Below are 13444 nucleotides of genomic sequence, written 5' to 3' on the forward strand. Positions count from 1 at the left end.
CCACCCCCCCCCAGCAGTGCAGGGGCAGCCTCCACCAGGCCCCCACTCATGTATCCCATCACCCCCACCCCCCAGCAGTGCTTGGCACCCTCCACCAGGCCCCCACTCATGTCCCCCTGCACCCCCACCCCCCAGCAGTGCAGGGGCAGCCTCCACCAGGCCCCCACTCATGTCTCCCATCACCCCACCCCCAGCAGTGCAGGGGCAGCCTCCACCAGGCCCCCACTCATGTCTCCCATCACCCCCACCCCCCAGCAGTGCAGGGGCAGCCTCCACCAGGCCCCCACTCATGTCCCCCTGCACCCCCACCCCCAGCATAAAGGGGCAGCCTCCACCAGGCCCCCACTCATGTCTCCCATCACCCCCACCCCCCAGCAGTGCAGGGGCAGCCTCCACCAGGCCCCCACTCATGTCTCCCATCACCCCCACCCCCCAGCAGTGCAGGGGCAGCCTCCACCAGGCCCCCACTCATGTCCCCCTGCACCCCCACCCCCAGCATAAAGGGGCACCCTCCACCAGGCCCCCACTCATGTCCCCCTGCACCCCACCCCCAGCACCCAGGGGCACCCTCCACCAGGCCCCCACACATGTTCCCCTGCACCCCCCAGCAGTGCAGGGGCAGCCTCCACCAGGCCCCCGCTCATGTCTCCCACCACCCCCACCCCCTAGCAGTGCAGGGGCAGCCTCCACCAGCCCCCCACTCATGTCTCCCACCACCCCACCCCCCAGCAGTGCAGGGGCAGCCTCCACCAGGCCCCCACTCATGTCTCCCATCACCCCCACCCCCCAGCAGTGCAGGGGCAGCCTCCACCAGGCCCCCACTCATGTCTCCCACCACCCCCACCCCCCAGCATCCAGGGGCATCCTCCACCAGGCCCCCACTCATGTCCAACTCATGTCTCCCACCACCCCCACCCCCCAGCAGTGCAGGGCACCCTCCACCAGGCCCCCACACATGTCTCCCCCCACCCCCCAGCAGTGCAGGGGCAGCCTCCACCAGGCCCCTACTCATGTCTCCCATCACCCCCATCCCCCAGCAGTACAGGGCACCCTCCACCAGGACCCCACCCATGTCCCCCTGCACCCTCACCCCCCAGCAGTGCAGGGGCAGCCTCCACCAGGCCCCCACTCATGTCTCCCATCAACCCCACCCCCAGCAGTGCAGGGGCAGCCTCCACCAGGCCCTCACTCATGTCTCCCCTCACCCCCACTCCCCAGCAGTGCAGGGGCAGCCTCCACCAGGCCCCCACTCATGTCCCCCTGCACCCCCACCCCCCAGCATCCAGGGGCACCCTCCACCAGCCCCCCACTCATGTCCCCCTGCACCCCCACTCCCTAGCATCCAGGGCCACCCTCCTCCAGGCCCCCACACATGTCCCCCTGCACCCCCACCCCCCATCAGTGCAGGGGCAGCCTCCACCAGGCCCCCACTCATGTCTCTCACCACCCCCACCACCCAGCATCCAGGGGCACCCTCCACCAGGCCCCCACTCATGTCCAACTCATGTCTCCCTGCACCCCCACCCCCAAGAGTGCAGGGCACCCTCCACCAGGCCCCCACACATGTCTCCCACCACCCCCACCCCCCAGCAGTGCAGGGGCAGCCTCCACCAGTCCCCCACTCATGACTCCCATCACCCCCACCCCCGAGCAGTGCAGGGCACCCTCCACCAGGCCCCCACTCATGTCCCCCTGCACCCCCACCCCCCAGCAGTGCAGGGGCAGCCTCCACCAGGCACCCACTCATGTCTCCCATCACCCCCACCCCCCAGCAGTGCAGGGGCAGCCTCCACCAGGCCCCCACTCATGTCTCCCATCACCCCCAACCCCCAGCAGTGCAGGGGCAGCCTCCACCAGGCCCCCACTCATGTCCCCCTGCACCCCCAGCCCCCAGCATCCAGGGGCACCCTCCACCAGGCCCCACTCATGTCTCCCATCACCCCCACCCCCCAGCAGTGCAGGGGCAGCCTCCACCAGGCCCCCACTCATGTCTCCCATCACCCCCACCCCCTAGCAGTGCAGGGGCAGCCTCCACCAGGCCCCCACTCATGTCTCCCACCACCCCCACCACCCAGCATCCAGGGGCACCCTCCACCAGGCCCCTACTGTTAGGCGGAAACCTGTGCAGTTCCCTCTGGGACCACTGCAAAAGATTTAGGACTACAGGTTTTTGGCAGTAAACCCACTTGGTAGCAGTCTGTACCACACAGATTCACTTGGTAGCTGTGGCTGAGCAGTCAGACTTCCCTCAAGAAGAGTTAGGCAGTATGTGGAGTATACAAAATAGGGCAATCTACACAGTAGAACAAGGAAACACGGAACAAGGCTTCGGTGTAAAGATATAAAGGTATTTATTTATAACAACACATCTATAGAAAACACTCTGGCACTAATACGGAAAACAACTTCAATCACAATTACTATACGAAGAAAATATCAATCCCCCTAACAATAGTTCGACAAGTCTAGGTTCACCGGCATCACTTATTTGCAGACAGAGGTGTATGCTTTAACCTAGATGGCACTCTAGTATACGTTAGGACGGGAGAGAAAAAGGCGGGTTAAGAAATCAACTCGATACCAATATTTTTAAGAACAAATGCAAGGCAAGAAGACAGGAACCACTGTAGATTCCGAAGTTCAGAGGCCAGGCCCACTCGGAGAGAGGCAAGGCGATGTGTCCCAAAAAGTATTTTAGTGGAAAGGCGCTTCGAGTCTTTATCGCAAATTGTTATGGAAAGATTGGACCAGTTCAGAACAACAAGTTAAAGAAAGCTTGGAGGCGACCCAATGGAAAGGCGAGGATTAAGACACCTCACTCTATCCGGCAGAAAGGGTAGCCAGGCGGACACGGTACCTTGTTTGGGGAGAGACAGCTCCGGCGGGGGCAGTTGTTCCTGGTGGTGGATGCACGTCGGGTCTTTGCCAAGAGTAGAGATGATCTCGTTGTCGAAGAAAAGTGAAGTCCGGTGCACCACCAGGGAAGAGACCAGCCACGGAGTACTCCGTCACAAGGCGCCACCTTTTGGTCGCGGTACAGGGGTAGTGGCTATCCGTTTGCCGAGGTGCTCTGCACGGGCAATTCGACCACTGCGTCCTAGAGCGAAGAAAAAGCAAAGGGGACTGGTTGTTCCCAGCAGTCAGGGGAAGAGACTCTCCGGCAGGGAGATCTCCTCTGTCGTCGGGAAGTGGTGAGTCGGTTCCGCAGGGCTCCACCGGAGGTGTCGTTGTTGCAGGTCGGCTCAGCGTTACCCTCGTCGGATTCTTAGGTCCTGTGGCGACTTCTGATGATCCAGTCCCAAAAGCCCTGCTTTTATGCAGAAAACCCCCATTCATTCAGCCTAGCTGTCAATCAAAACACGCTAAGTGGTGAGCGGGTTGGCACACCACTTGGGCCAATCACACCAGGGTGCGACTGGAGTTGGCAAGGCAACTCAGTCCAGGGTGCCTAAACCCCCTCCCACACCCCTGTGGTAACCCAGACAGAATGGCACCACTTTGGAGGGTCTCTGTACAGAAGCCCGCCAAAAGTGGAACAAAGGGCTCAACCTTTGGTTTAGGAGTCACAGAGACGAACACAGACGCCATTTTAAAAACCGAGTTCTGGCAGAAAATACCATCCGATAGACTTATTTAAGATAAGTAAACCGGTGGTATGTTAGAGATTAATGAGAGAAAATGTATTAATCTCCAACAATGGGAAGAATCCCATTGGGTTATATTCGGGGTCGAATATAACAAGTAGTTTCCACTGCCACCAGCCAAAACTCGACGAGGGGGGACGGGACAGTGCTCCCTCGAATAACAGACCCAGGAGTAACAGAATTACCCCTATTAGTACGTCCACAATAGGATGGTTTGTACTAGTTCTGTTAGTAAATTTAGGTCTAGTAAAGCCAATGGTGACTTTACATGCCCGGGGAGACAGTAGTCAGTCCCCGGGTATGGAGTCTATGATGGAGGTCCGCTAGGACGCCCCAGTGCTACGGCACGGAGGGTGCGTTGTAACACACATAGTAAAACATATGAGACCCTATGGAGTAAAAGACCCCATAGCCCATAGAACACATTGACATTCAAAGGAATTACACAAATTCATGTCCAAGAGTGGGAGAAAAAGAGTCTCACTCTTGGCAGGATGGAAAAAAAAACAAACTCCAGAAATCCAGCAAAGCTGCTGGGGGACTCACTAGGTTAGGAAATTCAGCCTAAACGAAGAATTCTCCCTAACAAGGAGGCAGCACAGGTCGCCGCGGAGGTGCCTGTGTGCAATCCTGTCCCTGATCCTGTCACTGCATCATCTTGCACCAGCAGGGATGCCTTCGTCCAGACCCGTTTTCAGGCAGGGGATGAGCTCACGACAACTGGCCTTCCTCTGCCTGCGGACGTGGCTATCCGGGTCCGGGTTGAGCCTGTCCTGACTGGTGTGGTGTTGCGTCAATGGGCCATGTGAGGTGACCTGCAGTCTTTTCATGAGGAGACTGCACGTCATCTCGAATGGCTCGTTGACCGCGTCGGCCTACGGGGACAGGTCACCCAGGCCGGATTCCTCCGTTTGATGGGGCTTGCTCAGACCCCCTCCTCAACTGAACCCCCTATGCGCCAGTCGTCCTCCGTGCCATCTTCCCACCCATCAGTCACCTGGGTGCCCTGTGGAGCTGCCTCTGACGGTGCGGCCAGGCTGGTGGAGGAGGAATCCCTGCCACAGTCGGGAGTCGGACGTCCAGCAGGGGTGGCCACATCAATGACTGCACCCCAGCCAGTGGAGGATGTGCAGGCAGCAGGAGGCAGTGCACGGGCAGAGGCGCAGCAGCAACGTGGTGGGATCCATGATGGCTCGGGGCCTTCGACATCGGAGGGGCAGGCATCGGCTGGAGGGCAGGAGGACCCAGGACAGGAAGTGTCTTCCGTTTGGCAGCGGTTGGGCCACGCCATAGATGCGGAGCGGCAGCCGTTGGAAGAGGCACAGCTCACGATGGTCAGGGCGGAGAACTCCATGCGGAGGGCCTTGAGGCGGGCCGAGTGCCTCGAGGCAATCCGTAGGGAGTTTGGGGTGAACATGTGGACGGCCCTGCAGACCCTCGGGGCCATGGAGGAGGACCGCCTCCGGGACATTGAGCAGGAGTTCGATGATGCCCTGGCCCGTCGCATCCCGAAGTGAGCCGTTGGACTAGCCCGCTGCCCTTGTAAATAGTTCTGTAGTTAGTGTTAGGTTTCCTTTGGTTTTGCATTTTTTTTGGACCTTTTGGACAATGGGCCACATTTTTGTATATAGTTTTTTTTTTTAGGTAGTGTTATTAGATAGGTTTCATTTCTTCGGTTGGGATCATGGACCCTGGATTTTCAATTTTTTTTTGATTTCCCCATGGAGCAATGGTTTTCGATTTTAATTTTCCATTGGATTTACTTTTGTGGACTGTGACTTTGGACACCTTTCCTTTGCATTATGATTTGTGGTTTTGCATTATTTCACGGACCTGCTGTTTTTTTCTTTTTAAAATTTCCATTATTGTTTGTTTATTTTTGATTCAATTTATGTTGCTTTTAATACATATTTTTTCTTCAAAGTTCTATGTGTAGTATCATCACATTGGTTTCATGCATATCATGATATTGGTTTTGACATTCACTGACATCCATTGGGTGTATGTGAGGGACATGTGTTCATTTCCAAACTTGCAATTGGGGTTGTATCATGTTTTTGCCATTTCTAAGTGGGTGGATGCAATACTCAGGTGGGTGTTTGGCATTTGGAGGCTGACCATAAGGGCCAGGGATCTACATTGTGGTGACATGTTGGCTGGGGGACATGAGTGGGGGCCTGGTGGAGGCTCCCCCTGGATGCTGTGGGGTGGGGGTACAGGGGGACATGTGTGGGGGCCTGGTCGAGGCTGCCCCTGGATGCTGTGGGGTGGGGGTGCAGGGGGACATGTGTGGGGGCCTTGTGGAAGGTGCCCCTAGATGCTGGGGGTGGGGGTGCAGGGGGACATGAGTGGGGGCCTGGTGGAGGCTGCCCCTGCACTGCTGGGGGGTGGGGGTGCAGGGAGACATGAGTTGGACATGAGTGGGGGCCTGGTGGAGGCTGCCCCTGCACTGCTGGGGGGTGGGGATGATGGGAGACATGAGTGGGGGCCTGGTGGAGGGTGCCCCTGGATGCTGGGGGCTGGGGGTGGTGGGAGACATGAGTGGGGGCCTGGTGGAGGCTGCCCCTGCACTGCTGGGGGGTGGGGGTGATGGGAGACTTGAGTGGGGGCCTAGTGGAGGCTGCCCCTGCACTGCTGGGGGGTGGAGGTGCAGGGAGACATGAGTTGGACATGAGTGGGGGGCTGGTGGAGGGTGGCCCTGGATGCTGGGGGTGGGGGTGGTGGGAGACATGAGTGGGGGCCTGGTAGAGGCTGCCCCTGCACTGCTGGGGGGTGGGGGTGCAGGGAGACATGAGTGGGGGCCTGGTGGAGGGTGCCCCTGGATGCTGGGGGGTGGGGGTGCAGGGGGACATGAGTGGGGGCCTGGTGGAGGCTGCCCCTGCACTGCTGGGGGGTGGGGGTGATGGGAGACATGATTGGGGGCCTGGTGGAGGGTGCCCCTGGATGCTGGGGTGTGGGGGTGATGGGAGACATGAGTGGGGGCCTGGTGGAGGCTGCCCCTGCACTGCTGGGGGGTGGGGGTGATGGGAGACATGAGTGGGGGCCTGGTGGAGGCTGCCCCTGCACTGCTGGGGGGTGGGGGTGATGGGAGACATGAGTGGGGGCCTGGTGGAGGGTGCCCCTGGATGCTGGGGGGTGGGGGTGGTGGTAGACATGAGTGGGGGCCTGGTGGAGGGTGCCCCTGGATGCTGGGGGGTGGAGGTACAGGGTGACATGAGTGGGAGCCTGGTGGAGGCTGCCCCTGCACTGCTGGGGGGTGGGTTTGATGGGAGACATGAATGGGGGCCTGGTGGAGGCTGCCCCTGCACTGCTGGGGGGTGGGGGTCGTGGGAGACATGTGTGGGGGGGCTGGTGAAGGGTGCCCCTGCACTGCTGGGGGGTGGGGGTGATGGGAGACATGAGTGGGGGCCTGGTGGAGGCTGCCCCTGGATGCTGTGGGGTGGGGGTGCAGGGGGACATGTGTGGGGGCCTGGTGGAGGGTGCCCCTGGATGCTAGGGGTTGGGGGTGCAGGGCGACATGAGTGGGGGCCTGGTGGAGGGTGGCCCTGGATGCTGGGGGGTGGGGTGGTGGGAGACATGAGTGGGGGCTGGGTGGGGGCTGCCCCTGCACTGCTGGGGGGTGGGGGTGCAGGGAGACATGAGTGGGGGCCTGGTGGAGGGTGCCCCTGGATGCTGGGGGGTGGGGGTGCAGGGGGACATGAGTGAGGGCCTGGTGGAGGCTGCCCCTGCACTGCTGGGGGTTGGGGGTGATGGGAGACATGAGTGGGGGCCTGGTGGAGGGTGCCCCTGGATGCTGGGGGTGGGGGTGGTGGGAGACATGAGTGGGGGCCTGGTGGAGGCTGCCCCTGGATGCTGTGGGGTGGGGGTGCAGGGGGACATGTGTGGGGGCCTGGTGGAGGGTGCCCCTGGATGCTGGGGGTTGGGGTGCAGAGGGACATGAGTGTGGGCCTGGTGGAGGGTTCCCCTGGTGGCTGGGGGTGCAGGGGGACATGCGTTGGTGGGCAGTAGTGCAAGGTGACATGTGGGTTGGCTGGGGGGCATGGCCATGGTGGATGGGGTGCCTGCGGGACATGTGCAGGGTAGGCCCCTGTGGTGTGGGCCACCTGCAGGGGCCGCGGAGGGTGTAGAGGGAACACCTGGGAGGACCCACACGTGCAATTCATGTGTGGTGCTCCCCGCGCACCCCTGGAATACACGTACCATGATGGAATCGCGTGTGATACTTTCTGCGCACCCCTGAAATACACGTACCCTGCTGCTTTTGCGTGTGATACTTCCCGTGCACCCCTGGAATACATGTACCCTGCTGTTTTTGCGTGTGATACTTCCCGCGCACCCCTGGAATACACGTGCCCTGATGGAATCGCGTGTGTTACTTCCCACGCACCCCTGATGTACACGTACCCAGGACAATCGCTTGTGAAACTTCCCGCGAACCACTGAAATACATGTTCCCCGCTTGGCGTTTGCTGTTTGGCAGCCCTGTGAACTGGTCCAGGGTTAGCGCAGCCCTTTGCAATGATTTGGGGATTTTTAAGGCTTTTCCTTGCGCGAGGGCGTTCTTCGGGGCGTAACTGGCGCTGCTGCAGGGTCGCTGCGCCACTCTGCGCCATGGCTGGTTTCGGAGGCTAAAATCCATGAATACGCTGTGCGATGAAAAGGATTTTTTTGCACGCGGCTGGCGCAGTGTATCGCACGGGGACACTGTGCGCCAGCTGCGTGCGCCACTTTTGTGCGAATTTCTATGAATTACCCTGTTAGTCTTGACCGCCGCCATCCCTACCCTGATTGATCTGGCTTGTCCAGAGGTTACCTACCCTGTTCCAAGAAACTAGGCTGGCCTTCTGAACCTCTGCCCCTCCAGGTCAGAGTTCAGAAATCCATCTTAACAGAAACCACTTACAATGATCAATGTGCTTAACATAACACTTGCACTAGAAATCTACCATCTGGAGTCGCTGAAAGTGCTATGGGTTTATGTGAAGCCGGATGTGTCGCATACCCAGACACTCCATGTTCAGCAGTGATTTGCAGCAAATGTGCCCAAGCCAGCACTTGTACCTAAGCGCTTTGCACAATGCTTTTTTTCAAAGCATGCACGCACGATTATCTGAAAGGAACGGGTCTGAGTAAATACGGATGGGGGATTGTGGAAATACCCCATAAAGCGTTTGGATGTGTGATTTCAATGCATAATCATCTAGGAAGTCAAAGGAAACAAAATACATAAATGGTTGATAATTGCACTGTTCTCCCTAATTCAGCTGTCAGAGATCCCTTATAATTTGGTGCATTTTGGAATTCACTCATGTCCTTCACTCATGTCTATCAGTCAGTGTGGAATGACATGCTTATCTGACATGGTTTTATCACAGAAGAAGTCAAATAAATATCACTGTAAACGATGTGAGCATGTGTTTGTAGTAGGGAATGGAGGGTTGCGTGACACGCTTTACCTCTGAGTGCTAATTACAGACTGGATTATCAGCAGGCAGTACTGTCATAAAATAGCAGGCGATAGATATTACCGCGGTGTTGCCCGTCTGACATATTCATTCAATTTTGCTCAAATAAAGGGTCTGACATAGCATTTAATAGCACTGTATATTGACACATTTGAAAAATATCCACCTGAGTGTTTGTAAAAATTCTTACTAATTTTAAAAGAAAAACTAGCTTCAAAAAAATAATTCAGTATGTCTACACATAACACGAGTTTAGCAAGAAAAAGACGGTTGCTAGTAGCCTTGAGTATGGTGCATAGTGAACTTTACTAATGCACAGCACACCAGCGAAGCGTCATTGTGCAGCCACAAAAAAAACATGTCTCGAGGGGCAATGTGCAATTGTGAATTTCCGTTGACAAAAGATTGTTCATCGCACGAAGATGCTCTCACAACCTGGTTGTGCACACTGAAAGCCTTTCAGTTTCCGTCATTCCCCTCTGCAAACCAAGGCCTGGAGCCACTGAGCTGGAATGGCTTCCAGGGACACAGGTACACCCACGCACGAACACACACAGTTGCCCACTAACAGCAACACTTCTTAGCCGTGACTCAACAAAGGATTGAGAGCCACGTTTGAGAAGTGACTAAAGTTGCTGAAAGGTTTTTTGCAAAGCTGCTAAATGTTTGCCAGGGGGTGTTCGAAGAGGCCAATGCTAGCAAATTTACAAAATGTGTTGCGGGGACCCTGATGTTCCTCCTATCTAGAGGCGTACACATAATTAAGGAAAACCTGGTAAGGCCTGAGTAGTGGGGCTCCCCTGCACCGTACATGATATGATGCAAAGGTTTGTTACACCATTGATCCAGTGTTGATGCACGCGATCTGGATACGATGAAAGCAATGAGAAAGATGACTGTCCAAGTGTGCATACCTCTCAGCTCCCGTACAGTGGTTGTTGTACACCTGATGCAACTAACATTTGCTGCATCTTAGACTTACCCAAACAACTCATCTATCACCCAGATATCCAGGCTCTGGGTCTCAGCTTACATCTGTAGCAGACACTGGCCCCTCAAACTGGGGGCCAGTTTGAGAGTGTCAGCCTGCTGGAGAATCTACACACTGACACTGAATCAATTGCTGACTCTGGGGGCATTAACATGAATGTGGATGCACATTATCACCACTCATGTTACCAGCAATTTACTGCACAATCGGCAGCGGTGTCAGCATCAGATCTTTATTCAGAAATCATACGAATCGATCAGATCACATATTAACTATAAATATCATGAAATCATATGGCATTGTACACAAAGAACATCCAGAAAGTATCATCAAGACAAATTTAAGATGAAAGATAATTCAAATTCATAATATTTTGTATTAAAAACTAGGCTCCCTCCAAATAGCATGTGACATTTAAACCAAGCTTTTGGAAGATGCTGTTTTAAAAAAAGCAAGTGCTAGAATTGTGGTTCTTCTAGGTTCCTTAGGAATATGGGGGAGAACCCATCCCGTCTGCATTTTTGGTTTGATGGGCAAAGAAGCATAACATGAGTGGTAGTTTCTGGATAGTCTACAAAAAGGGCAATATTCTTATCTGAACTAAGATACCATTTTGCAGTAACAGTATCAAAGAGCAAAATATTCAACCATTTCTTTTTTAAATGGTCCTCTTTTTATGTTCAATTATCCACTTAAAACAGGCTTCCAACCGTAAACATTTTTAATTCTCAGATCAGTAGACACCAAAGGACCAAAAGAACAATCAAAACTAAATTGACACCACGTCCAATCATCAAGGCTATTTTCACAGCTTTGATATCTTTATGTGTAATAACTGCATCTTTATCCAACAGCTCAGAGAAGACTAACATGGATAGCAGCTTCTTAATGCAACGTAACCTACTCCATTTTACTTGCTTAGAGTTATCTATAAACTCCCAAACAATATTTCATGTGAGAAAACATCTTGAAAATTCCAACACATACAGAATAAAATTGGTTGTAAAAGAACTTCATAGAAAAAAGGCCAGAGTTCCAAGAAGATGAGCACTGATGGGGCCTTCCTTGGTAGAAAAAGCAAAGGTTTAGGAAAGTGTCTCTGTCCCAGATCTAGAATTGTAGTAATAACATTGCCCATACTTTACCTTAAAATAAGACTGCGAGTCTAACTTTTGCTGTATATTTGTCATCATGGTGGCTCAGTTCAACCCTGTATCATATACACACACTCCTCAAACTGCTTCAAACAGGAGGCAGAATGGTTGCAGTCATGCTGTTTGGGGCCAGGTATTAGGTAGGGTTTAAACATGTAGTCACTATTTGGACATTCAGTAATGCATGGTCATTGTTTATTCTGACATGGGGCCGGGCCTTTTTCAGGTCACAGGTGCCAATTCAAAAATGAAAATCATCAACTCGGGGACAACATCAGAATTAAAGCGCGACACATCAGTCACCTGAAATCGATCCCATTTAGAGACACCCATGTGCAGTCAGAGATACGCCTCAGAAGACAGCAATCTGTGGAATAGTTCCATTTCCAGAGATGGACAGGAGGCAGTGTGGACGCCGCTAGTCATACAGCTGCCATGCCATTCAAAACAGTTATCATCTTATTGGTGATAATGATGAGTCTTTTCCATTCCATGTGCAGAAAAGCACATTGTTATTTACCATTGAAGAGCATAATGCATGAATGTGTGTTCAGTGTGAGGGATGTTGAAGTTCAGAAACCACATATGTGTGTTTTGTTGGCTTAATGTTCTTCTGATAACTCCATGGCATGAGGAAGCAGCCTCCAAAACACAGACGGAAACAGGGAGTCATGAATCTTTCATCCCTGACTATGGACAGGTGAGAACGGCCGCTGCACCTTTGCCAGCATACAAGCCCAGAAAATAGGAAGAGGAGGTATGTCAGTTGAGGAAGAGGTGGTCAAAGAGGAGACAAAAAACATCATCAACAGCTGAGGGGTGATGTCAGAAATATTATATGATTCAAGAGTGATCGAGGAGGAAAGCGAGCCTGAAAAGCTGTTGGGGAGAGCTGGATATCTGACATAGAGCCACTGTTTCCAGTAACAATGAGATACAAATCTCTTGCTGACACCAGAAACGTGGAGCAGTGCAAGGGTGAGGTGAGAGCGAGAGGTGGAGGAGTGATGCCAGAAGCTGGTGACAAGCTAGGCCTGCAGAAGGTTTCATGATAAGGAGGAAAGCTGAGGATGGTCAAGTGAAAGAGACAGAGAGAGTCTGTTTGATGGAACCAGTATGGGACTGATTTGTGAACTATCACCAATGTCAAGAAGGACAACTCAGTACAGAGGGGCGGGGGCATCCAGAGAACACACCCCTCCAGGGAGAAACATTGGGACAATCAATACAAGTAGTTGCACTTCCAAAGCACCTGGAGCAAATCATTGTTGAATTGGGTACAAGAAACAAAGCTGCATGCTGGAAATGAAGGGTATAGTGTGCTATCATCACCTTGAAAAATTCCTCAAAAGTCAATTGTCAGAAAACTGTTGCTTGGTATGACTTGTGGCCAAAGTATGGCAAGATCATTGGAAAAGTGAAACGACAGAAATCAGTTGCATGTTAGAATTTGTGCCCAAAGATCCTAATAACCATGAGAAAGTGAACAGACTGCTATATGCTGAGACCTGTAGTCAAAGTTCTTGGCCAAACAGTTGTTTAGCTTGCATCGTCAATGGGGTACCAGATATGCAAATACATCTGAATGATGTCTTTATTTCTATAATGTCCATACAAAACACTAGAGCAAAGTCCAATCCTATGTGAGGGAATTGTGGGATACATAAACCTACAAGCAAAACAGGCGAGCGTGCGTGTTTGGGGAAATTTAAGAGCGGAGTTTGGAGCGAGTTAGCATTTTTAGACAAAGCGTAGAGAAGGAGTTTGGAGGAAGAAGGGAAGAGCAGAGAAGACTGGAAGCAAGTAAGGGAGAAGGAAGAACACTTGACGGTAAGAGTAGAGACTAAGTTGGTGGTTAGAGACCCTAGGTGAGAGGGAAGAAGGAACTACATCAGAAGTTAGGGTGGTGACTAAGGTGGTGGCTCGAGGAGAGACTCACTCAGTAATAGAAGGAGGGTCTATGGCGTGGCTGGGAAGAGGAACACACACTGTTCTGGTAGGGGAAGCACAAACATTGGTGTCACGAAAAATAGAACATAAGATTATGGTGCCAGGAGTACACCATACGCTGTTGCGGCAGCAATAGGGCCTAAAATAGTGTCAAGAAGTGGACAACAGGTTGTGGGAGGAGTAGAAAAATGAAAAGTGGTGACAGGAGGGTAGAACATGGTGGTGGCAAAAGGAAACTGT

Source organism: Ambystoma mexicanum, chromosome 12 (genome assembly GCF_040938575.1).
Source record: "Ambystoma mexicanum isolate Mex_15411 chromosome 12, UKY_AmexF1_1, whole genome shotgun sequence".
NCBI classification, from domain to species: domain Eukaryota; kingdom Metazoa; phylum Chordata; class Amphibia; order Caudata; family Ambystomatidae; genus Ambystoma; species Ambystoma mexicanum.